Source organism: Manis pentadactyla, chromosome 2 (genome assembly GCF_030020395.1).
Source record: "Manis pentadactyla isolate mManPen7 chromosome 2, mManPen7.hap1, whole genome shotgun sequence".
Lineage (NCBI taxonomy): Eukaryota > Metazoa > Chordata > Mammalia > Pholidota > Manidae > Manis > Manis pentadactyla.
Window position 1 is genome coordinate 114,117,970 of NC_080020.1, and position 23,262 is coordinate 114,141,231.

At 38.8% G+C, this 23,262-nt stretch overlaps 1 protein-coding gene across 5 annotated transcripts in view; it reads left to right on the forward strand.

Moving 5' to 3' along the window:
- Positions 1–23,262, forward strand: part of PRLR (prolactin receptor) — a 133,505-nt gene that overhangs the window by 66,040 nt on the left and 44,203 nt on the right. Inside the window, exon 1 of one of the 5 annotated variants that reach the window (XM_036884904.2) lies at positions 22,351–22,499. The exons of the other annotated variants lie outside the window; for them this stretch is intronic. The gene's annotated coding sequence lies outside the window, so the exon portion shown is untranslated. Of the gene's footprint in view, positions 1–22,350; positions 22,500–23,262 lie in introns of those variants that run through there. 5 annotated transcript variants of the gene reach the window in all.

Genomic DNA, 23,262 nt, shown 5'->3' on the forward strand with positions numbered 1-23,262 from the left:
AGCATCTAAATCTCAGATGTCATTAAATACTAATAATCTCCATTTAAGCAGAAGTTTAGTTAAACAAATATTTGGTCTTCTCCATTTATAACTTATGCTCTTGTTCATTATTTGTCCTTGTTATGAAAAATTGATGATCATTTTTTTAGCTGTGGCTTATATGAGCAAAGAGGTGACACCAGGTAGCTCAATTGGTTATATTCTGAAATTAATAAGGTGATTTTTTTATGTGAGATCACAAATTAGCTTCATTCTCTTTCTTGGCCACACACCTCACCTCAGCTTCACAAATGAGTGAAATTGATTACAACATGGACCAGACAAGAATGTAAATCCATCAAAAAGATGGCAGCATGAAAAGAGAGGCAGAAACCTCCTCCTCAAACCACATATAACATGAAAATACAGCAAATACAACTAATCCTGAAAAAATGACCCAAAAGAAGACTGCAACAGATGGCCTACATTCTAGGGAAGAGAGAAGACCTCACAGAAAAGGGTAAAGTGACAGAGCCATGATCCAGCAGAACCCAAGCCCTCCCTCCACCCCAGCTCACCTGCAGGAGGAAGAGAAATGGAGTGGGGAGGGTGTAGAGGCCCAGGACTGCTAAACACCCACCCCTGGAGATCTGCTCCAAGAGCACAAACCCACATTAAGTGGTGCTCTAGAGATTAGTGGGGTTGAAAAGCAAAGACAGGCATAATACTCAGAGAGACTGAGATTCCAGCCACTTGTGGAGAACCGACCTCTCTGGGACAGAAGAAAGGCGGGCACTCTGAAAGACTTCCCAACAGTGAGAGGGCTGCTAAAGGGACAAGGATTACACAGAGCTTGCTTGCCCCACCTATGGCAGGTACAAGGGCATAACACAGAGGCTTCTTCCTGCACACTCACTTGGCCCACCGGCTCTGGCAGTGGAAGCAGGTGCTGCAGTCAGGAAGCAGGAAAGAGTTCTTTCCTCCTAGCAGGCACCGGCAGCACTCACCCTGAAACCCCCGCCATCTCTCCAAGTTCTGGGCAGCTCCAGAGAATAGAGCTTCTGGACACTAGAGGGCACCACCTACACAAAATTATTATTCCATAATAATCATTAGAAATATGAAACAGCAAAAGAATCTGGTACAAACCAGAATCCCTCAAACACCAGAAAGAGGGCTAAGTGAAACTAAAATCACCAATCTTCTTGATAAAGATTTCAAAATAAAAATCAAAAACATGCTTATGGAGCAACAGAAAAATATTCAAGGTCTCAGGTAGGTCTTCGAGAGAGATAGAAACCTGAAAAATACAGTATCTGAAATGAAACTTACAATAGGATTTAAAAGCAGATTAGATGAGGTAGAGAAGATGGTAAGTAAAATAGAAATTAGAGAACAGAAATACAAAGAAGGTGAGGCACAGAGATAAAAAAGAATCTCTAGGAATGAAAGAATAATAAGAGAACTGTGCAAAAAATCATAATAGAAAAATATCCACATTACACGTATATCAGAAGAAGAAGAGAGAGAAAAAGGGATAGAAAGTCTCTTTGAGAAAATAATTGCTGAAAACTTCCCTAGTCTGGGGAATGAAAAAGGGAAGCTCAAACCAATTGAGCTTAGGCCATGGAAGTGCACAGATCTCTCAACACAAGGGACCCAAGGAAGACAACACCAAGACATATAATAATTAAAATGGCAAAGATCAAAGACAAGGACAAAGTAGTAAAAACAGTCAGAGAGAAAAAAGATCACATACCAAGGAAATACCATCAGACTATCATCAGACTTCTCAGCATAAACCTTACAAGCTAGAAGGTAGTGGCATGATTTATTTAATGCAATGAAACAGAAGGGCCTCAAACCAAGAATATGCTACCTGGCAAGGTAAATTTGAAGGAGGGATTAAACATTATCCCGATAAGCAAAAGTTGAGGGATTTTGCATCCTGCAAACCATCTCTACAGTGTATTTTGGATGGACTCTATACATGGAAGTGCTCCTAAGGCTAAATAGCTGTCACCAGGGAAAACCACAGTAAATGAAGTAGAACAATTAATTACTAAGCAAATGTAAAATTAAATCAACTACCCACAAAGTCAGTCAAGGGTTACACAAAGAGTACAGAATATGACACCTAATATATAAAGAGTAGAGGAGGAAAAAAAAGAAGGGTGAAAAAACACATTAGATTGTGTTTGAAATAGCTTAATAAGTGAGTTAAGTTAGACTTTAAGATAGTAAAGAAGCTGCCCTTGAACCTTTGGTAACCACGAATCTAAAGCCTGCAATGGCAATAAATACATATCTACCAATAATCACCCTCAATATAAATGGGCTGAATGCACCAATCAAAAGACATAGAGTCACAGAATGGATTTAAAAAAGACCCATCTATATGTTGCCTAGAAGAGATTCACTTCAAACCCAAAGACATTCACAAACTAAAAGCAAAGGAATGGAAAACAATGGAGCTAGAGAGTATTATGCTCAGTGACATAAGCCAGGCAGGAAAAGACAAGTACCAAATAATTTCAATCATTTGTGGAGTATAACAACAAAGCAAAACTGAAGGAACAAAACAGCAGCAGACTCACAGAACCCAAGAAGAGACTAGTTGTTACCAAAGGGAAGGGAGTGGGGAGGGTGGGGAGGGAGGGAAGAAGAAAGGGATTAAGGGGCATTATGATTAACACACATTATATAGGGGGGTCACAGAGAAGTCAGTATAGCACAGAGAAGACAAGTAGTGGCCCAAATCATCTTACTAAGCTGATGGACAGTGAGTGCAATGGGCTGTGCGGTGGAACTTGATAATATGAGTGAATGTAGTAACCACAATTTTGCTCATGTGAAACCTTCATAAGATTGTATATCAATGATATCTTAATAAGTAAATAAATAAATATACAAGAGATAAGAAGAAAAAAAAGAATGTAAATCCATCACTTCTACTGAGAAAACAGTTCAAAATACAAGTTCCCCTACTAATAATCAGTAGTATTTTCTTCATATTTGAAGGACACATCCTTGACTTCTTTGGGATGATGGCAAAGAATAAATAAATACATGTCTAAATAAGTAAAATATAGGAAGGACTATGTGAAACTAAAGAACTATAAAGCTTAAAACTTGGCATGAAGCCTTTAGGCACTGAAGTGGTTGAGACATTATTCTCACAGCCTCCAAGAGTTTCTACGCCTCAAATTATTTGAACTTCCAGTGCTGGCTCTCAGAATCTTTGCTCACTCAAATATAAACCAAGAAGTTGGATTCCTTTACTTCAAAGAGGTCTTCCTGCTTAAGAAATCTGTAATTATCAGTCTTCTACCTGGAAATTCTAGCTTAGGAAATGTGTTACATAAATTTTATTTAATCCTAAACTTTAGAAACTTCTGTGTATTGCAGGGTTTTTTTAAGTTGTTAACAAATTCTCCAGTATCTGAGAAAAAATTTTTTATCCAATCCAATTAAAGGAGTTGTCAGCTCTGTGCTATTGCTTTTGAAATCTGCCACAGGGCTCTCTCTGGAGGCAAGGAACCACATCATCAACAGGCTTTGCTGTAAGTAAAGTAAGCTAGGCTAACACCTGGGATTTGGATGCTGTTTCAGACTTAGCCAATTGGGCAACCATCACCCTTGCATCCAGAGAGCAGCACAGGGACAAGGCAGCTGGCTTCTCATAGCCATGAAGAAATAATAATAGTGCATGCATGTGCATGTGTGTGTGCATGTGTGTGTGTGTGTGTGTGTGTGTGTGTATGGTGTGTGCGTGGTATAAGTAATGGGGTAAAAGGAAGAGGGGCAGCTGGCAGAGAGATGAGGAAGAAATGAGAAGAGGAAAAACAATCATAAAAGCAGCAACCCACCTGGGCAAATCAAAGAATTTCTTAGAATGCAACACTGGCTGTGTGTGTGGATAATTGGCTTACAAATCACTTCCTCCATTTGCTTGTTATATAATAACAATCATTTCAGTGTTGCTGATGACAACCCAGAAGGGAATTATGGCCTACTGGCTAGTTTTGCATATGGCTTTTGTGTGGAATAATGCTACAGAAATGGAGATCCGAATCTGAACAGGCAGATTTGAGACTGGTCTTTACAGATTCTTTTGAAAGGGGAAGTCCCCGATGAGTTAGCCTCAGGAGCATAATCAAAGGGCAAAACGAGAGGACAATGCAAAGCCTTTGCCTAAATCCAAATGGCAGTTTCAGCAAATTACCAAGAAGGAAACTGACTCCTAAGTGTTCTAACCCAAGGGTTAATGTGTGTAGCTTTGTGTTGGAGAGACTGCTACTCATTATCTTTCTTATTAAAATATGGTCATGATCATAACCATCCTTTATTAAGTGCTCACAGTATACCAGGCATATTGTACACATGATTTCCACTCTTCAAAATAGCTCTGTATGATGGATATTATTATCCCCATATTAAAGATAAAGAAACTGAGACATAGAAAAGTTATTTGCTCAAAGTCAAACCGCAAGTTAACAGAGGGGTTGAAATTTACTTCCAGGTCTTGCCAATAGCAAGCCTCAGGCCCTTTTCAAAACCTTACCTTGCTATCATTAAGTTGATACTTAGTGAATGTGCACATCACCCTAGTGTGTGGGCCTGTTTATACTTCTCTGCATTCTGTCTGTCTTGTTGCTGAGAGTGAGATATGAATAACATGACATCATCATATATCATTGCCTTTAGTGCATAGTTGATTTCTTGCCGTGGACTGGTTTGCTCCTTTATTGGAATATTCCCTTTTCCTTCTCTGAAAACTTAGCAATATACATTTTATATTTTCTCTGAGACATACATCGCCAAACACATTATGAATAATGAAAATTGGGCTACAAAGTTTAATTATGAAGCTGCGAAATAGACTTTACTCAAACAATACTTGCACTAGTTTAGATTTTTGGTGACCTAGAGCTGTACAACCTTGAAATTAACCTAATTACTCAGTATTATTGTACAATATTGGCAGTTTTATTCTATGCTTTTCCATTCCTAACATCCATGCTTCTAAATATAGTGTGATGTGAATGCCTAAGTTGTTCTAGTGTTTGATAAATTCTTTTGTAATAATTTGAAGAGCAAAAGCAACATTTTCTATGTCTCCCAACTACATGGCAATATCTGAAACCTACATCTAATATAGTTAAATGCCAGCTATTTCTGAAACATCAACTAATCATCCCAAGATATGAGCTTCCCAGTTTTATTTATAGCATTTTTATTATGTGAGTATTTTTAATGTGCCATTTGTTTCTTTAAGACTCAGAAGGATACAGTTATTTATAGAATAAATCTTGCCTGGATGAAATAGTAAAAATTGTTGTGCTCTAGTAAATTCAATTTATTAAACTTTGCATTCATGAATGAAGTACTGGGAATGCAGTTTATAGTTAAGGAGGATGGATCACACAGATTAAGCCTGTATAACTACCCCATTATGGTGGTACCATATAGGGTGCTACTACCAAAAACTGAAAATACTATTCTTCATTATACTTTGTTATGTTTTTTGACTTTCCAGAAGACACCTTTGTATTAGGATGGCTAACTTATGGTGTGGTAACAAATTCCATTGGTATGTTTCAGTTACCAGTTGCTTTATAACAAACCACCCAACTTAATGGTATAAAAGAATAATCATATTATTCTCACAACCTCTGCAGGCCAGGAGATTCGATGCCACACAGTGGTGATCTCTTGTATCTGCTGCATCATATCTGGGGTCTCAGGTGTGAGCGTTCAAATAGCTTAGGGGCTAAAACCATCTGGAAGCTTCTCCACTCACATGTTTGGTGCCAGGCAGGGGTGAACTCAGACTAGCTGGGACTTTTGACAAGAGCACCTGCATATGAACTCTTTGAGGGGCTTGGGCTCTGTGGTGACTGGATTCTGTGAGGGCACATGCAAAAAGCAAGGGATGCTCCAAGAGAGCTTCCCTTTCTGATCTTTTCTGACCTAGACTCAGCGGTCACCCAGCATCACTTCTGCCACCCAGGTCAAAGGTGAAGGGAAATAGAGTCCACCTTCTGGCGGGAGAGTGAAAAATTCACACTGAGGAAGAGCATGTTGGACAGAAGATACTATGGGCCATCTTGATTGTCTTTGGAATATACCATCAGCCATGCACTGCCTTACAACAACCACCTATTTTCTGCTCAGACAAGAGCCTGCTGTGGATCCAGGCAATTCTCCAGTGCAGACGTCCACTTAGCGATCTGAGCTGCTGCTTCCATCTGCAGTTTCTCCGTATCAATTCGTGATTCCACAGTCACCGTGGCAGTCAAAGAGCAACCTGAAGATCACACACCAACTTTTTGATACCATCATCTGGAAGGGACACAGATCGCTCCCACTCACGTTGCATGGCTCACAGACATGCCTGCCCTCAGTGGGGCAAGCACTTGAGGCCCTCCTGTGGACCCAGACAGAAAAGAGAGCTAGAATGTCGGCAAGTGGCGATAATGTTTATCACAGCCTGAGAGAGAGAGAGAGTGTTCCTGAGTGGGGAATCCCCGTAATTCCCTTCACTGCTGTCCCCGTAATTCCCTTCACTGCTAGTTTTTTTACTTTCTCAAATCAGTTCATTTAATCCTTCATCCATTTAACAAATATATTTTAGATGCCTACTATGTGTAACACATCAGTAGCTAGTTCCTGGAAGGAATTCAAATGCCCCCAAAAACATAATTTTACTCTAGAAAACCAACTGGAATCTCAGTCACTTTGTTATCAACTCCTGTTGGGGGAGAGGGAATATCTCTGGCAGATGCTACACTGCCCTATCCCCTCCAAGGCCTATGAAGTAAGATATTTTTCTCTTCTTACTTGTCATGGTCATTCATTTTTATCATTCTCTTATACCAGTGTAGTCAAAACCCTTTTTATTTCAATATTCATCATCTGTCTCCACCTTTGCAGGCCGTAATTTCATGACAGACTATTGAGGATGCAGCTGTATTTCTAAAAAATGCAGATGGTGACTATTAACTGGACGCTGCCGTGCAATAAACTGTATGATGAATTAAATGGCTTTAATCCAGTTTGAAGCTATCATGCATCATTAGTCTGACAGCATGATTCCATTGGTTGTTGTTTTTAAAGGAAATTTAGACATCAAGTCTGCAAACAGTGGAAAAGTCTGGCCAGAGCTCTCCAATTTTCCAATAGCAGAGCTCGTAGCTTCATTTTAAAAATGAAAGGAATGAAAAGCAGCAGGAGCTCTCTTTGGGGCCAGTTTCTGTTTCAGTCTTCAATTAGAAAAGTGTGCTTCTAATGGAAAACCATAGAACAATCCTTACTCCCTGGTGAGAAAGAATGAAGAAGAGGAAATGAGCTCTCTGATCAACTGAAGCAAGGATATTGTTTTTGCCTGGGTAGCTGTCTTCCAGGGTGACTCTGAGCATGCAGAAAATCATTCTTAACTTTGGTTTGTACATGCACCAAATCATGCTATGGAATCTTCCACTGTAATTTTCTACATCATTGATAACTTAGGGCAAGTTCTCATTTGAAAGCAAATAATATGAAATATAAACAACAGAAATCACTGGTGGTATACACTAAAAAATATCTTCAAGATGTGTTTCAAAAAATGTCTAGATGGTAAAATTAAAAATCTGGATTTCTAAAGCTCCTCAGCAGAGACCCCTAACATTTGACATGTGCACCCACGATGACAAGAACACCTGTTAGAAACTGAATGAGAAACGTAGTTGTCTGCCGGTCTATCCTAGTATCATATGTGTGAGCTAGGTGGAAACTGCATATTTATAAGATTATTATCATAGGTTTTAATTTGCTAAAACTATATGACTTCTTTCGGTCTTCCAAACTAGGCCAACCAGTTAGCCCTCGGATCTAGAGGACCATATTTAGCTGAGCCAAAAGGAATAAGCAGAGATATTATCAAAACCACAGCAAAACTAACAATAGGTATTCTGATGATAACTTTACCTTTTAATGAAATCTCAGGTCTTTTAAGGTCAGTGAGACATAAATTAAACTGGATGATGATTATACTAGAAGGAGAGTTACTAAGCAGCTTCAAATTTTCAATTCTAAGAATTTTAGTTACATCAAGGTAGATAAATATCACCAACTTCTCTTTTTTGCTACTTGGGAGTCCCAAGTACTATTTTACAGCCCAAAGCTGTACTTTTCAAGGTCATCTTCTTTCATTCCTCTAAAACTTTTGAAGGCTTACCAGTCTTCAAAAAAGAAACTCTGTATGTATGTATAATTTGTATTTATATGCCGTACATCTTTAAAACTCTACACGTTTGTATACTTTTTAAATTGCTAAACATACATTCTACCTACAATTTCCTTATTTTCCATGCTTAAATACAAATAAAGGAATTTTTAAATTTGAATCTAGGAATTCCCTTGTTGGTAATGTCGAATTCCTAGTTAATTAATATAAAAATCTGTTAATTTAAAAAATTGTCTCTTTTAAAATAATGGTTGGAACTAAATGGCTTCTAAGATCTCTCCATTCTCTGAAAGAAGGAAAGGAACTAGCATTTACTGGACATGAGCTTTGCAGTAAGCAGAGACTGCCTTCCCTACCTGACATAAAACCTGTTTTTCCCAGAAAAGGCCAAGAGCCAAACCTTCTATGCCCTTTATTGGGATCACAAACAGTATTACTACACTGATGGACAGTGACTGCAATGGGATATGAGGGGAGACTTGATAATAAGGGTGAATGTAGTAACCACATTGTTTTTCTTGTGAAACCTTCATAAGATTGTACATCAATGATACCCTAAAAAAAAAAGTATTAGTTCTCAAGAAACCCATACCCTAAGAGTTCAAATTGAATGGTTGAAATATCAATAATGTGAATGAGATCATTGGTCCACATCTAAAGATTGATTACATAAAGCAGAGTGAAGATTGAAACAATTTTCTAAATAAGCTGAAGGTATTATAGTTTTATAATATAATAATCAAAACAGTATAGTACCAACATAAAGACAGACACATGTACTGGAAGTGATTGAAAGCCTAGAAATAAATCCGTGCATATATGGTCAACTGATCTTAACAAAGTTTCTAAGAAAACACAATGGGTAAGGGATAGTCTCTTCAACAAATCATGCTGAGAAAACTGGATATCCACATGCAAAAGAGTGGAATTGGACCCCTATCTCACAACACCCACCAAAAATTAACTCAAAATGGATTAAAAACTTAAATGTAAAACCTGAAACTGTAAAAATCTAGAACACATAGGGGAAAATCTTCACAACATTGGCCTTGTCAATGATTTTGTGGATATAACACCAAAAGCACTGGCAAAAAAATAAAAATAAACAAGTGGTACTATTTCAAACTGAATACTTCTGCACAAAAAAGGAGACAATTAATAGAATGAAAAAGTAACCTGTGGAATGGAAGAAAATATTTGCAAATCATATATCTGATAAGGGATTAATAACCAAAATTTGGAAGAAACTCTTATACCTCAATAACAAAAATAATAATAACTTAATTAAAAAAGGGCTAAGCATTTGAATTGACATTTCTCCAAAGAAAACAAAATGGCCGCAAAAGATCTATTTTTAAAAATCCTTCATATCTCTAGTCATCAGGGAAGTGTAAATCATAACCATGATGAGATATCATCTCATACCTGTCAGCATGGCTACTGTTAAAAAAAGGAAAAAGACAAGTATTGTCATGGATGTGGAGAAATTGGGGCCCTTGCACACTGTTAGTGGGAATGCAAAATGGTGCAGATGCTATGGGAAACAGTAAGAAGATTTCCTTAAAAAATTAAGAATAGAACTATCATATGATCCAGCAATCTTACTTCTGGGTATACATCCAAAAGAATGGAAATCAGGACCTCAAAGGGATATTAGTACTTCCCTGCTTATTGCAGCACTATTCCCAATAGCAACATGTACAAACAACCTAAATATACATCAACCGATGAGTGGATAAAGAAATGTGGTATATACATATGATGGAGTAGTATTCAGCCTTTAAAAAGAGGGAAATTCTGCAATATGTGACAACATAGATATTATGTTGACCTTGAAGATATGCTAAGTGACATAAGCCAGTCACAGAAAGACAAATACTGCATGATTCCACTTATGTGAGGGATCTAAACAGTCAAATTCATAGAATCAAAAAGTGAAATGATGGCTGCCAGGACCTAGGGGATGAGGATTGGGGAGTTACTAATCAATAAGCATGAAGTTTTAGGTAGGCAAGGTTAATAATGTTCTAGGTACCTGCAGTACAACATTGTACCTATAGTCAAAAAGAATGTAATATACACTTCAAAATTTTCTATGTGGGTAGATCTCATGTTAAGTGTTCTTACACAGAAAATAATTTTCTTTGTTAGCTGATGAATATATGGTGGAGGCTCTACTATTTCCTATCTCAGCTCCAGTTGCCTTAGTCACTGATAAATAGAAATATAGGCTATTTCATATATTTTTTACAAAGTTTTATAAAGAAGCAGTTATTAAGCAAAGAGAAATTAATTTTGTGTTGAAGCATTAAGCATTTATTTATTGTTCTATTCATTCAGCAAATATTTGTTGTGAGCCTGCCATGAGTCAGGCAATCAAGCAATGTTTTGAGATAGAAGCAAAATAGGACCCCTGTCTTCAAGGTGCTCATAACAGGCATGGCAAACAAATTTTCTTTGGGTTGCAATAATGTGCATACAAGGTAGAGTAGATGTGTAGGCAAAACAATGGAAATGCTCAAGCAGAGCTCAAAAATCCTTCTAATATATGGTGTGCCACAAAAAGGCTCTTACAGGGTCCATTTGGTAGGAACTGGCAACCTCCAAAGATTCATCCAGTCCTAAGGTTCAAAGAGATTTGTAGAGTGGAGATTGCTTCCCAAGAAGGAAGGCAGTCATTGAGTGTGCAAATGACACAAATTAGATGTCCACTTTTTTACATGATTCTATCAAACAGAGGAGCAGACCCTGAAGGTCAGTATTTCTTCTGTCTTTGTTTTTTTTTCCACAGATCACCCTCAGGGCAACGGGATGCTCCAGCAATAGGGGTCAGAAAAAAGTTAGGAATTTCTGTGCTGTCAGAGAAAGTTTGTGCTCTGTTACCAGCATTTATGAAATCAATTTTCCATACCTGCTGGATCACGCCAGTGTGAGAACCAGCTTTCCACAGCCCATCATATTTGTGTCTGGGTGATTTGAGAGCACTGATATTTTATGACAAATACAAAGGGGATGAGACCTATTCTAATGTATTCATTACTTGCCTTCCCATGCTGGTAAATAACATGCATATGGTAATTTGAGATACATAGTGTCCCCATTGCTCTTTTTTTGATTCCTAGAACTCTTGTAAATCCTGCAAAAATCAAAGGCAAAATTGCCTCACAATTTGATTTTACATCCCTCTTATTGTCACTTTCTTGTGTCCACACAAGACATACAGTACATTTTTCTCTGCTTTGACCAGTGTTTTCAACAATACAGCCCTTTCTGTTCATTCTCTTACTGTGGAATGTTCAAGAATAACTCAATGAAAATGAATTCATTTGTTGATTTACAAATATAAAGTATCTACTGTGTGCCTGATACTAGGCTAATGTTAAACACAGAACAATGAGAAAGATGAAAACAACTGATTCAAGAAAAGTTTTTAATTTTTTTTCAAATTTTTCCAAAATTGGTGGCATAGTATAAAGACAAAAGAGAACATGCATAGATTCCTTAAATAGAAATGAATTAATAGTGAATGAAAGAACTCAAAAGCTCTCCTGAAACATTATTTCAACCCACAGCTGTGAGTAAACCAATAAACTGAAAAGAGAGCATGATGGCCCATGGGTTTTAGGAAGAAATCCCCATTTATAGATTTGGTCTTTTAAAAGCAGATGCATAGATCAGTTTTCTTAGAAATAATAATTATATAGTATATTTTACTGAGAGTAGCACTTAATTTATGTGAATTTAAATCACCAGAATGTTTTAGCTCTTTGCAGTCAATATGTCTTTCCTTTATTTATTTAACAAATATTTTTTGACCTGCTGCTATGGCAGTTTAACTTGCATGAGAGGGCAATGAAAACAAATAATTAGACAAACATCTAGCATAGTTATGATTTGCACTATGAAGAAAACCAAGGGTGTGTGTGTGTGTGTGTGTACATGTGTGTGTGTAAAAAAGGTACATTACATAAAGTGATAAGGTAGAACCAATCTTGCAAATAGGGGAACAGATGAATTTCAGGCAGAAAACAGAATATCTACCTATTCTATCCAAAAGATTGTTCTGCTTGGAAAAAAGCAGTGCAATTGTCTAAGCCAGTGCTTGGCTAATCCCAACTGCCATCTGTTTTCGTAAATAAAATTCTAGTCTAGGTTTTATAAATAAAGTGTTTTGGGGACACAGCCACGTCTGTTCTTTTGCATCATGTCTACCGCTGTTTTGCACAACAGCATACCTTTACAGTTGCAACAAAGGCCCTACATACCGCAAAGCTGGAAACACTATCTGCCTCTTTACAGGAACAGCTTACCAGTCCCTCACCTAAATCATCAATTGGGATAATTATTACATTTGTTATCTTTTTTATTATCTTTTCTTTAGCCCTGTGAGGTCAAACCAACAGTTTGCAGAAATTCTGTAGTGATGATAGTTGACATTTATTGACTGGGATTATGTCCCAGGCATTCTTTCAAGCACTTTATGGGAATTACATTACACTCACTACTCACAGTGGACCTATGCAGTGGGTACTATTATCTCTCCAGCTTACTGATGAGAAAACTGAGACACAGAAAAGCTAAGTAACTTACTTGGTGTTGCCCAGCAAGTAAGTGGCAGCATGAAGATTCAAAACCAGACAACCTACATGGTAAACACTAATCTAAACTGACTTTATGCTTTCACATTCTGCAGCTTCATACCCGTAACAGACCCCATTGCTTACAACTGTCTATCTTTTCCTAATTGGCACAAGTAGACAAACATCTTGCTCCAAAGAACTTAGACCTTGCTTTGTAGCTAAAGTTTACAGCTATTCCTTGCTTAGCATTCAGAATGTAAAGAAGGCTTCCAAGTAATTTCCTCTCAAACTTCACTGAGAGCATTGGGTAAATAACCCATGCTTCCAGTAATGGCCCTACCCACACTAGAAATCCAGACTGGTTATTTAATCACCCATGTGTGCTCACTATTAAATGGACTTCCTAATTTCCCAGGTCTTTTTGGCTGCCAACACCACCCTTCTTTTTCTCCCCATTTCCTGACTATCCAATGTAACTTCAGCATCATCTCCCTGGACTGCATGGTGATTTCCACTAAAATCCCAGATATACTCCATAAAACCACATGTAAACCCACTTGAAAATTTATTTCATAAACCCCAAATTGTGGAATATTCTGTTCAACCTAGGCTCCTAGCCATCCTACCTGTGAAAACGTATGGGCCAATCTCTATCCATCCATATTGCTCAGAGGTTGGGATGGAGCATCTTACTTGAAGTTACATTGGATAGCCTGTTTCTAAAGCTTTTTTTTGCCAGCCTATATACTTCTGAAGAGATTTCCCACAGGTTGATAGAAGCTTCCACATATTGGCTGCACTTAAATACACACCCAGTGAAAAGACTAAACATGAGAGAATTGCCATTTTTTCCAAGTCTGAGTATGGGCTCTGAAGAGTTATTGAGAAAGCACAGTGTGTAAACAGCACCTAACCACATGGGTGGTCATGACCCCTGCCCTCATGGATTGGCAGGGACAGAGCCCAATAAGTGAGCATATTGTGTAATGAGTGTTATAATGAACACAGTGCAGGATGATAGAATCGTCCAGAGTCATGGCACCCAACTAGGAGATGACAGGGGAGGCCATAGTCAAGGAAGGCTCAATAAAAGGTAGATTTAGAAGGTAAAACTCATCAGACTTGGAAAGTAAGGTGGGAGAGGATTGGAAATTAATAGGTCAAGGATGACATCTGTTTCATCACCTGCATCCTTGTTGAATTATTACGGCTTCTCAGTATACATTTCTACACACACCTGAAAGTGGTACTCTTTCATTCAAATTAACACACATTCTGTAATTTCTCATGGATGTTACTGTGTTTCAAGATAGCAAGAGAATTGGTCCAGCCTCATTTTGTAAGTAACCAAATGAGAGATTTGGAACAAACAACTGGACTTTGCTCAGCCTCAGTCTCTTCATCTTCATAAGGATATTGAACAAAATAATTTTCATGTTTTCTTCCACCTCTAAAATTCTACCTTTTAAAATCCTGTCCTTTTCATGTTTTCCCAGTCGGCTTGCCGCATATGAAATTTCCCAATTCTGGTCGATCTTTGGATGGTATACCTGTTAGAACTGTGTTACATGGTGTGTCACACCCCAAATCTGAATGACCAGGAACTAAAGCCAATTAGGAGTTCTCTTTTTATTAAGTACTAAGGAGTTCAGAAGTAGACAGTTCACGGTTGATACAGTAGCCAAACAATGGCATCAGGGACCCAGCCCCCTTCAGTCTTTTTTCTTAGCCATCCAGAATCCCCAAGTCAGCTGCCCCATCTACAGCTTCAGTTCTGAACTCGGGGCAAGAAGGGCTACCAAAAAGGGGAAGACTCAAAGGGCTAGCTTAATCAGATTTCTTTGAAAGAGCTTTCCTAGAAGTTCTTAGTGGCATGTGCTTAAGTCTTATTGGTCAGAACTGCATCACGTGGCCACCCTTAGGAGGAGGGGAGGCTGGGAAATGCTCTTTTCTTTGGTTGGGTACACTGATGCACTAAACAAAATGAGGGCTGTGTTGGTAAGGAAGAAATGGAGAAGGGATATTTGATAGCTTGCACCATTTGCTGAAGGTTATTCAGATACAAAATTTAAAATACTTTAAAGTGAGTCTGGCATAGCTACTTACCAACCAGAACAGATGCCAGCCAGCTGTAGCAGTAATGCCAGCTGAATGGCAGCCCTCACATTTTTCTGATTGGCACTATAGTCACTGCGTATAGTTATTGTCCCTCATCCCACCATGAAATAAAGCCTAAGTCCATCAAGGATAAGATCATACTTTGCATATATTCTTTCTATTCCCCAGGAAAGTGACATTTACATACAGTAAGTGTTCACTTTTGTTGAAAAGAGTTGAATTATTCATATTATAATCCAAGGATGAAACAAGGCAAAGAAGTGTCTAAGTTATTACCTATTCTGTTTCTTCAAGAATGAATGACTCCTATGAATGGTGACTGTATAATCCTAAATGCCACAGTACTATTGACTATAAACTGGCAGATGGATATGGGCTTTGAAAGTTATTCAAATCTCTTACCACTACTCAAAAGGATTATTATAGGCTTAAAAAAAGGAAAAAGAAATGTTGCCTGAAATGAAAAGTTTCAGGCATAATAGAGATTCAGAAGACCTTTCTCTTCATTTATAAGGTTGATAAGAATGAATAAAGAGCTACCCCCACACTGTTAGTGTAAAGAATAAAGTAAAATCAGTTATTTAAAGAGTTGCATCTGGGTCTTCCAGCCTGTAATAAACTGAATAGTGTAATTTTTTCTTTCACTCAACTCTTGAGTATCCATCCATATTGCTCAGAGGTTGGGATGGAGCATCTTACTTGATTTAATTTTCTTATAAACTTGATATTAACTCAAAAATTCATATATCAATCCCCATTCTTTAAAAATAAGTTAAAATTTTAATGTTCATGGTTTACTTTTCACCAATTAAATTTTCTCAAGTGTTTTTATTTTCTCTGCTTTACTCATTTTTAGATGGTATTTCACTTTCTACTACATTTTTCTCATTTGCTCTAACTCTCCAGTTTATTCTCCATTGTATGTGTTTCTTGAAATGCAATTCAAGTCCATCTACAATTATTTGGAGAATTAATGGGATATGAAGAAAAACATATGTATGTACAGATGGTCCCTTTACCATTTTTTGACTTTATGATGGTACAAAAGCAATACACATTCAGTAGAAACTATCTTCAGATTTTGAATTTGGAGTTTTTTTCACCTGGCTAGCCTTACACTCTCTTGATGCTGGGCAGCGACAGCTCCCAGTCAGCCACTCAGTCACTAGAGTCAACAACTGACACACATACAATCATACGGTTTTTCACTTTCAATGCAGTATTTAATAAATTACATGAGATATTTAACACATTGTTATAAAATGGGTTTTGTGTTAGATGATTTTGCCCAACTGTAGGCTAATATAAATGTTCTTAGCATGTTTAAGGAGGGTTAGGCAGAGCTATGATGTTGGGTAGACTATGTGTATTAAAGGCATTTTCGACTTAATGATATTTTCAATTTTCCATGGGTTTATGGGGACATAACCCCATAGTAAGTTGAGGAAGATCTGTAATGCCCAATGTCCAAATTGGCTTTGGCAGGATTTATCTTTGAGTCATCATTTCCAATACAACACCTCTCTGATGCAAAGTATTCTTTGATGGAATAAAGGTTAGAATATAATGGGCACTTTGTTTCATTACTTTGACCTCTTACTTTGGCCCCTTTTAACATTTGAGGTATATAATTTTGTCTGTGGCCCTCTAGGGAAGTTATTTTATTTTTACGTTCCCAACTTTATTATTAAAACATGATAGGTTCTTTTCCTTATACCACACATATTCAAGTCTAAAATGAACCTTTTTAAACACATTTTATTACTTTTGAAATTGGGATACATATTTTAACTTTTGGTATATCACGGTTTAATTGGAAGAATTTTTTTTTCTTGGCAGTAAATAAAACAATGGTAGCAAATAAAAAAATTGATAGCATCTCTGATATATCAAAATAAAGTAATCTCCAACAACATATTTAAATATATGTCTGTGTGCATGGGCACGAGTATAAATGGCTATTTTAGCCTTTAAAATGGGATAAAACATATTAATATTTTAATACTTTAATATTTCAAAATGTTTCCAGCTGATTGGCTCCCACTAAAAAGGAACTGTGTTCTTCCATAAAAGATCTGACACATTACAGTAATTGTTTCCATGTCTCTTTTCTTTTCTCCCCTTGTTATTTAGTGATTGTACACTTCTTTGAAGTCAGAGAATAGCCTTTCATGGTATGCACTCAAATGTGTAGATGAGTCAAATAACTGTATCCTAGTTAAAGCTAAAGGAGATTGTTTTGAAGTATATGAGCCAATGAGAAGACAAAATTGTATAAGACCATGGTTTTCTTACTGGATTTCTAGGAGTCCTAGACCTCCATACAGGTGCCTCCAGAGGCACCACAAGGTACAAATGGGGGCCAAATGGATGGGACTGGTCACATGCTCTTTCTTATTCTCTTTCAGATACTCTTATCTATTTTATATTTTGAGATCCCATATAGAATTTCCATAAAGAAAAGAGCGTTATGCTGCTTTTTAAAAGGCTTGAAAGTAAGGAAGTTCAGGCTTTGTTTAAACAGACCTGGGTTCAAATTACAGCTCAGTCCCTTAAAACTTGTGTGATCTTTAGACCAATCAGTAACCTCCAAATTCCTTTTTCTTTATGAGTAAAATGAGGACAATAATATCTAATGTTATCACCGAGTCACTGAGGATTAAAAAATAGAATGTTAAGTATGCCTCACATTAAGTTCACACCCTCAGTAACTCTTTGCTAGTGTCCTGCATCAGAAATTGCAGGGTACTGAACATCACTGATTCTCAGTGACAAATTAAAAATTTCTGAGACTGAGAGATCTCTGAAATAAAAGGGTTTATTGAGCATCTCTAAAGGCTGAGTCCTGGGGCAGGAAGTTTCTGCTTCACCAGGAGCCAAGCCAATGAAAAGAAACAACTTGTCCCACCAGGCTCAAAAAACAGGGGACACTTATAAGGGGCCTCAAGGAAAGAAAGTTCCCTGAATTCACATTGGCTACAGATAAGCAAGGTGGGTCGAAGTGCAATGGGACAGTCCAGAGATAGGTGGTTAATCCACAGAGAAGGTTTGTGGATTGGTTGTCAATGGTGGTCAGACACTGGTCAAGGGAGTGCAGTGGTCCTGAGAACCTTCTATTTAACTATTGAAATGACTTCATCCAGGAATGTGGAGTTTTTGGTTAGCCACAGCCCACAGCTATTGACTACCTTCCCTTGTCTCTCTCTCTCCCACTGTCTGGCCCTTATGTCACGTAATTTTAGGGCATCTCAGAATGTTTCCCTATCTACAGTCATTGATGTGATGACACTTTTTCTTTTCAGTCTATCTCCTTCTACCATCTGCCTTTGCCATAAGAGCTCAAGAAAGAGTTTTAAGTTGGTGCTTTTTTATTTTCCTGTAAGGCAGTAGTTCTCAGAGTGTAGACTTTGAACAGCAGTTTCAGGACCACTTAGGAGTTTATTAGAAGTATAAAATCTCAGGCCCCTCCCAAACCTAGGAATCTGATACTCCAGGGCTAGAGTTTAGCAATCTGTTTTTAACAAGCCTTCCATGAGATTCTGATACACACTGAATGTTGAGAAGCCCTGTAAAGAATATACTGACATGGACTTGGTAGGAGTGGGCCAGTCCATAGTAGAGACAGGAGCAGGGAGTCATTTGTAAACACAATGCAGGGTGCTGCAGGGACAACAGGGGGAGATTCAGAAGCCTGTCGTGAAGGTTTGTGGAGTCAAGTGGAAAAGGCCATCCAGGAATAAGGAAGAAGGACAGAGGCTCAAGTGGCAGCATAATCAAGACAGAATAAGCAGAGATGCTGAAGCAGAAATGGAGTCATAAAATCAAATGGATCAGCAAAAGTGAGGTGGTTATGTCTCTCCCTCTTGCGGCCTTTACCCTCCTCCTTCCTCATCAGAAGCCAATCCACATAAAAACTCAGTCAAGAAGCTTGTCGAACAAGGCAGCTAGAAAGTCAAGGGACCAGGACCAAAGGTAACTCTGAGATATTTGATTTGTCCTTTGTGCCATTCATCCAATCTATGTGTTCTTCTCTCTGTCCCACTCTCCTCCTTTGACTTTTCCCTTAGCTGATTTCACTAGGAGAGAATCATTTTGTTTTTCTGACAGAATACTAAAGAAGTATTTTCTTCCTAATTCTGAAAGCAAGAATAGAATTCTCTAAGGAAAAATAACACAACTCTAATGCACATAAAATTATACTTTATTTATATAGCCTTGATGCAAGGAAAGAAAAAATGTTCCTCAACCCAATGTTAGATAGATGATTTAAGTGACTGGGATGCATCCTACCAGCCCCAAGAAATACCTTAAGACAACCATTCTCAAACTTTATTGCCAGAGGGCACCCAGCTGGGTAGCTGTTTACTTTAGTCAAAATAGCAGTCAGACTAATACTTTGGCTTCCTGAAGTCAAAATGATTTGTCAACTGATTTTCTTATTGTTAGTTTAATCTTTAACTTCATAACTTGGTGTTTTAATTTATCCAGACACAACTTTGGACCCTGAAGGTTTTCCAAATTATTCACCAACTTGCTCTCCAGAGTCAATAGAGGTCAATGAGGTCTCCATGCCACCAGAACTTGGGATAATAATCCAAGGGCAAAAGAGCCATCAGAACACTTCAAACAACAAGCCCGCATCTCAGGGAACATCTCAAAGACTCACCCAATACCAACTCTGTCTCAGTATCCTGATTTTTTCTCCATCTTCATATGTGAAGAATTCTGTTGTTTGTTTTTTCATTAAACATAGCTGACAGGACTATAGGGCCTGTTTCTGAGAGCCTTCTGTTTTGATGGCATATTCTCATGACCACTTGGCGAGAATGAGAGGTCATTTGAGGGAGACCTTTTCATGCTCCAAGCGGCTGCATCCTTTGCTAGTCCAAGCTTCTCACCCACTGGTGTACCACCTTGGAGGAGAGAAAGCAAGCCCTGTGAGAAAGGGATCAGACTCAGGGCAACTCAGTCTCATAGGAAAAGCACACAGCTTGAACACTTAAAAAGGGTCTTCAAAGGCATGACAGATAGTAGAAAGAAAACCCTGGCTAGTTGTCTCTATTTCCACAGAGGAAACAAGCTTAAAATGCTATTAATTGGGAGTTTAGTGAGAAAGAGATAAAAACTTCAGAATTAAATAATAGATTTGACTACTAAGAAAGCCTGTGGCACCTTCATTCCTAAAGAGTCAGTCTGCTCTGGGATGGGGATCAGAAGAATGGGTAACAATCCAACCTTGGTCTCTAGTTGCCTGACTTCTCAGGGCCTCAGTGTTCCCATCTGTCAAGTAAGGAGACAGGTGATCACCAAAGTCCTTCTTTATACATAAACACCCTATGATATTTTAAAACAGGACATGTAACATTCTGTCTGGAGTGCATGTTAATAGAAGTTTACTATCTGAGGTTCCTTTCAACTCAAGAATTTACAGACAAATTCACCAATTTGTTTCCCATTTTGAGTTGCAAAAATATGATCAGATCCATATTAGATCATACCAAGGAGTTATTATTAATCCTATTAAATATGAAAATAGCACCATGGTTACATAAGATTGTAGTCATGATTGCCAGGTATATGTACTGAAATGGGTACAGGTAAAATAACATGCTGTCTGGGATTTGCTTTTTAAAAACTAAATAAATAAAATAACATATCCAGTAACATGCCCAGATCTCACAAGATACCTTTTGGACTGTCAATCTTTCTGAATATGGAATCTCTCTTCTAGAAAAAGGAATCAGGAGCCCAGAGAGATATTGATGATCTTGATGTTTTGGGCACAGAGCCAAGAAGCTAGATGCTTGAGATGCCACCCAAGGTTTTTCCTGAAGATCTGGGAGGTTGAATTAATTTACTGTTTTTACCTTTTCCTTCTTCTGTGTTACATGGGTACATTGGTACACTGGAAGCAAATTCTCCTAAAGAAAATGGAAGTCCTGAGAGGTCCTAGTGACTTTGCTGGGACACCTACTAATGGCAACATCAAAGCCAGAATTAGGACTGACGGGTGAGGTTCTACGACTGTCCCTCCCACACCTCCTCCCACGCCTGCCGGGGAAGTACCCAAAATATACATATGCTTTTAGCACCATTTGTCCTGGAGGGCTTTTGCCTCTGTCCAGGATCCAGTCTCTTTAATCATTCTTAAAGCTCTTTCTAGTGGTTAGAGCCCTCCTTTAAATAAAAAGTAGTAAGATGTCATAACAATGAACTGTTTTAGCATCACTGGCTTCTTACAGAACATGACCAACTTTCCCTCCAGCAGGGGCATAGATGCCACATTGGAGTAGGGAATGGGCTGTGTCACATTCGTCTGGCTGGCCAACTCCTATATAGTCCCACTATTTCTACTTGATTAAAAAATACTATCAAATTATAAATTGGTTCATAAAAGAAGTAGGAACTGGTCACAGAAAAGGTGTTTATATAAGCACACCCGCTCACTCAGACGCCAACCGTCTGCATCAGTTTCTTAGGGCTTCCATAACAAGTACCACCACTGGACAGCTTCAGACAACATATATTTATTTTTTCACAGTTCTGAAAGCTCGAAGTCTGGAATCAAGGTTTCAACAGAGCCATGCTCCCTCTCAGACTCTGGGTGGACCCCTTCCTCACCTCTCCCTAGCTTCTGCCGGTGGCCAGCGATCCTCAGCTTCCTTGGCTTCCTTGGCCTCTATCCCTCAGGCCTCTGCTCTGTCGGCACCTGTCCTCCCCGTGTGTCTCCTCTCTCTCTCTTATAAGGACACAAGTCATAATGGGTAAAGGCCCACCTTACCAGTACGACTTCATCATAACCAATTATGTCTCCAATGACCCTATTTCCAAAAAAGGTCACATTCTGAGGGACTGGAAGACTTTAATATCTCTTTTGGGGGAACATGATTCAACTTATAATACCATCCAAACAAGCCACCTTGTGAGAAGGTTTCCCTTGTGTCCTGTGTTGTGGCTCCTGACTTTATACACTTGTAGTGCTAAAAATACACTTCTGTCTGCAAAGTGATTTTTGGCAAGAAGGATGGTGAGCACCGCCCTAGCTCTGTGGCCAGTGCCAACCCCTCAGAAACACATGTGCCATCCTGTGGGACATGCTCCTTGGAACCCAGGTGGTTGCATGCTGCTGGTTCAGTGACAGTAGAGTGGCTGCAAGCTGATGGGGCCCAGGGCTGCTCAGGCCATATGACTCACTCCTGCTCTCTTGCCCTTGCTGCACTGGCCTTACCCGCCTCGGTTCCTCTCCGGTGCCGAGCATTCATTCTGCTTTCCTGAGCACAGCTCCTTTGAATCTAGCCCGTTTGATTCTGTTACACGTGAGCTATAAAACAAAAACAAACCCAAGCAAACCCACCGTCACAAGCAAGTTATCTCTTTTTTTTTTTTTGCAATGTGGGGTGGGGCAGTGGTAGCTTTCCCAGGGTAATCAGCAGACAGCTTAGTGTTCATCAGAGCTGCACAGACTAATCATAGAGGATGTTTAAGTCCAGGAACAAATGATACCGGGCACCACAATCTAGATCAATCTGTGCCTTCACCCTCTACATTCGGAAGTAAACATCCAAACCTTGCCTGGCTGTCCGATGCCCTGGGTAAGTTACTGGGCTTCTTGGATTCTGGGCAGATTTCCCGATGCCACAAGTTCTTTTCTCTGTCTGCCTGGTTGAGAATCAGGTCCTCTGGGAGCAGGGGGAACAGTGAAATCATGTTTGCAGAAAGAAAGCCCTGTGCCTACTCTCTCACTGCTGCTCTGTTCTTGCCCTGCCCTCCGGGGCAGGTAAGGGGAAAGGAGTTAAACTACTCAGCCACTGGCAGAGGATGGGAGGTAGAGGGAAGAGGAAGAAAAGGGAAGAGAGGGGAAATAGAAGTCAAAGGGGAAAATGACATTAACAGTGGATAAACTAATCAAGACTTATATAATGATCTCTGCCTGATAGAGGGAGTAGATTTAGCTAAGACACTGGAATCTTTCCAGATTTCAGGGCCTCCTCCTATCTTAAAACCAGTTGAGGTCCAACAGCACATTTGCCATGGTTGATTCATTGACATTTGTGTAGCTCCTCCCTAACCTTGTTGTACCAGAGGCAGGAAATGTAGAATAAGGACTCTGTCAGCACTGTACATCTCCATGGGGCCCCATCCCCTGGCAGCTCCCTCAGGCATGCAGGAAAGCTGGCTGGAGAACAAGATCCTCAAGATTTAGAAACCAGATTGGGATTTCTATTGGAAAGGATATGATTTTGTCATGGACTTAGTTTGCTTGTGCAACAATGGGAGCAAAGTAGGAACACCAAGATAAGAACTTTTTCCCCTCAATGCCTAAAGGACAATCATGATTTTTCTGAGCTCTCTCAG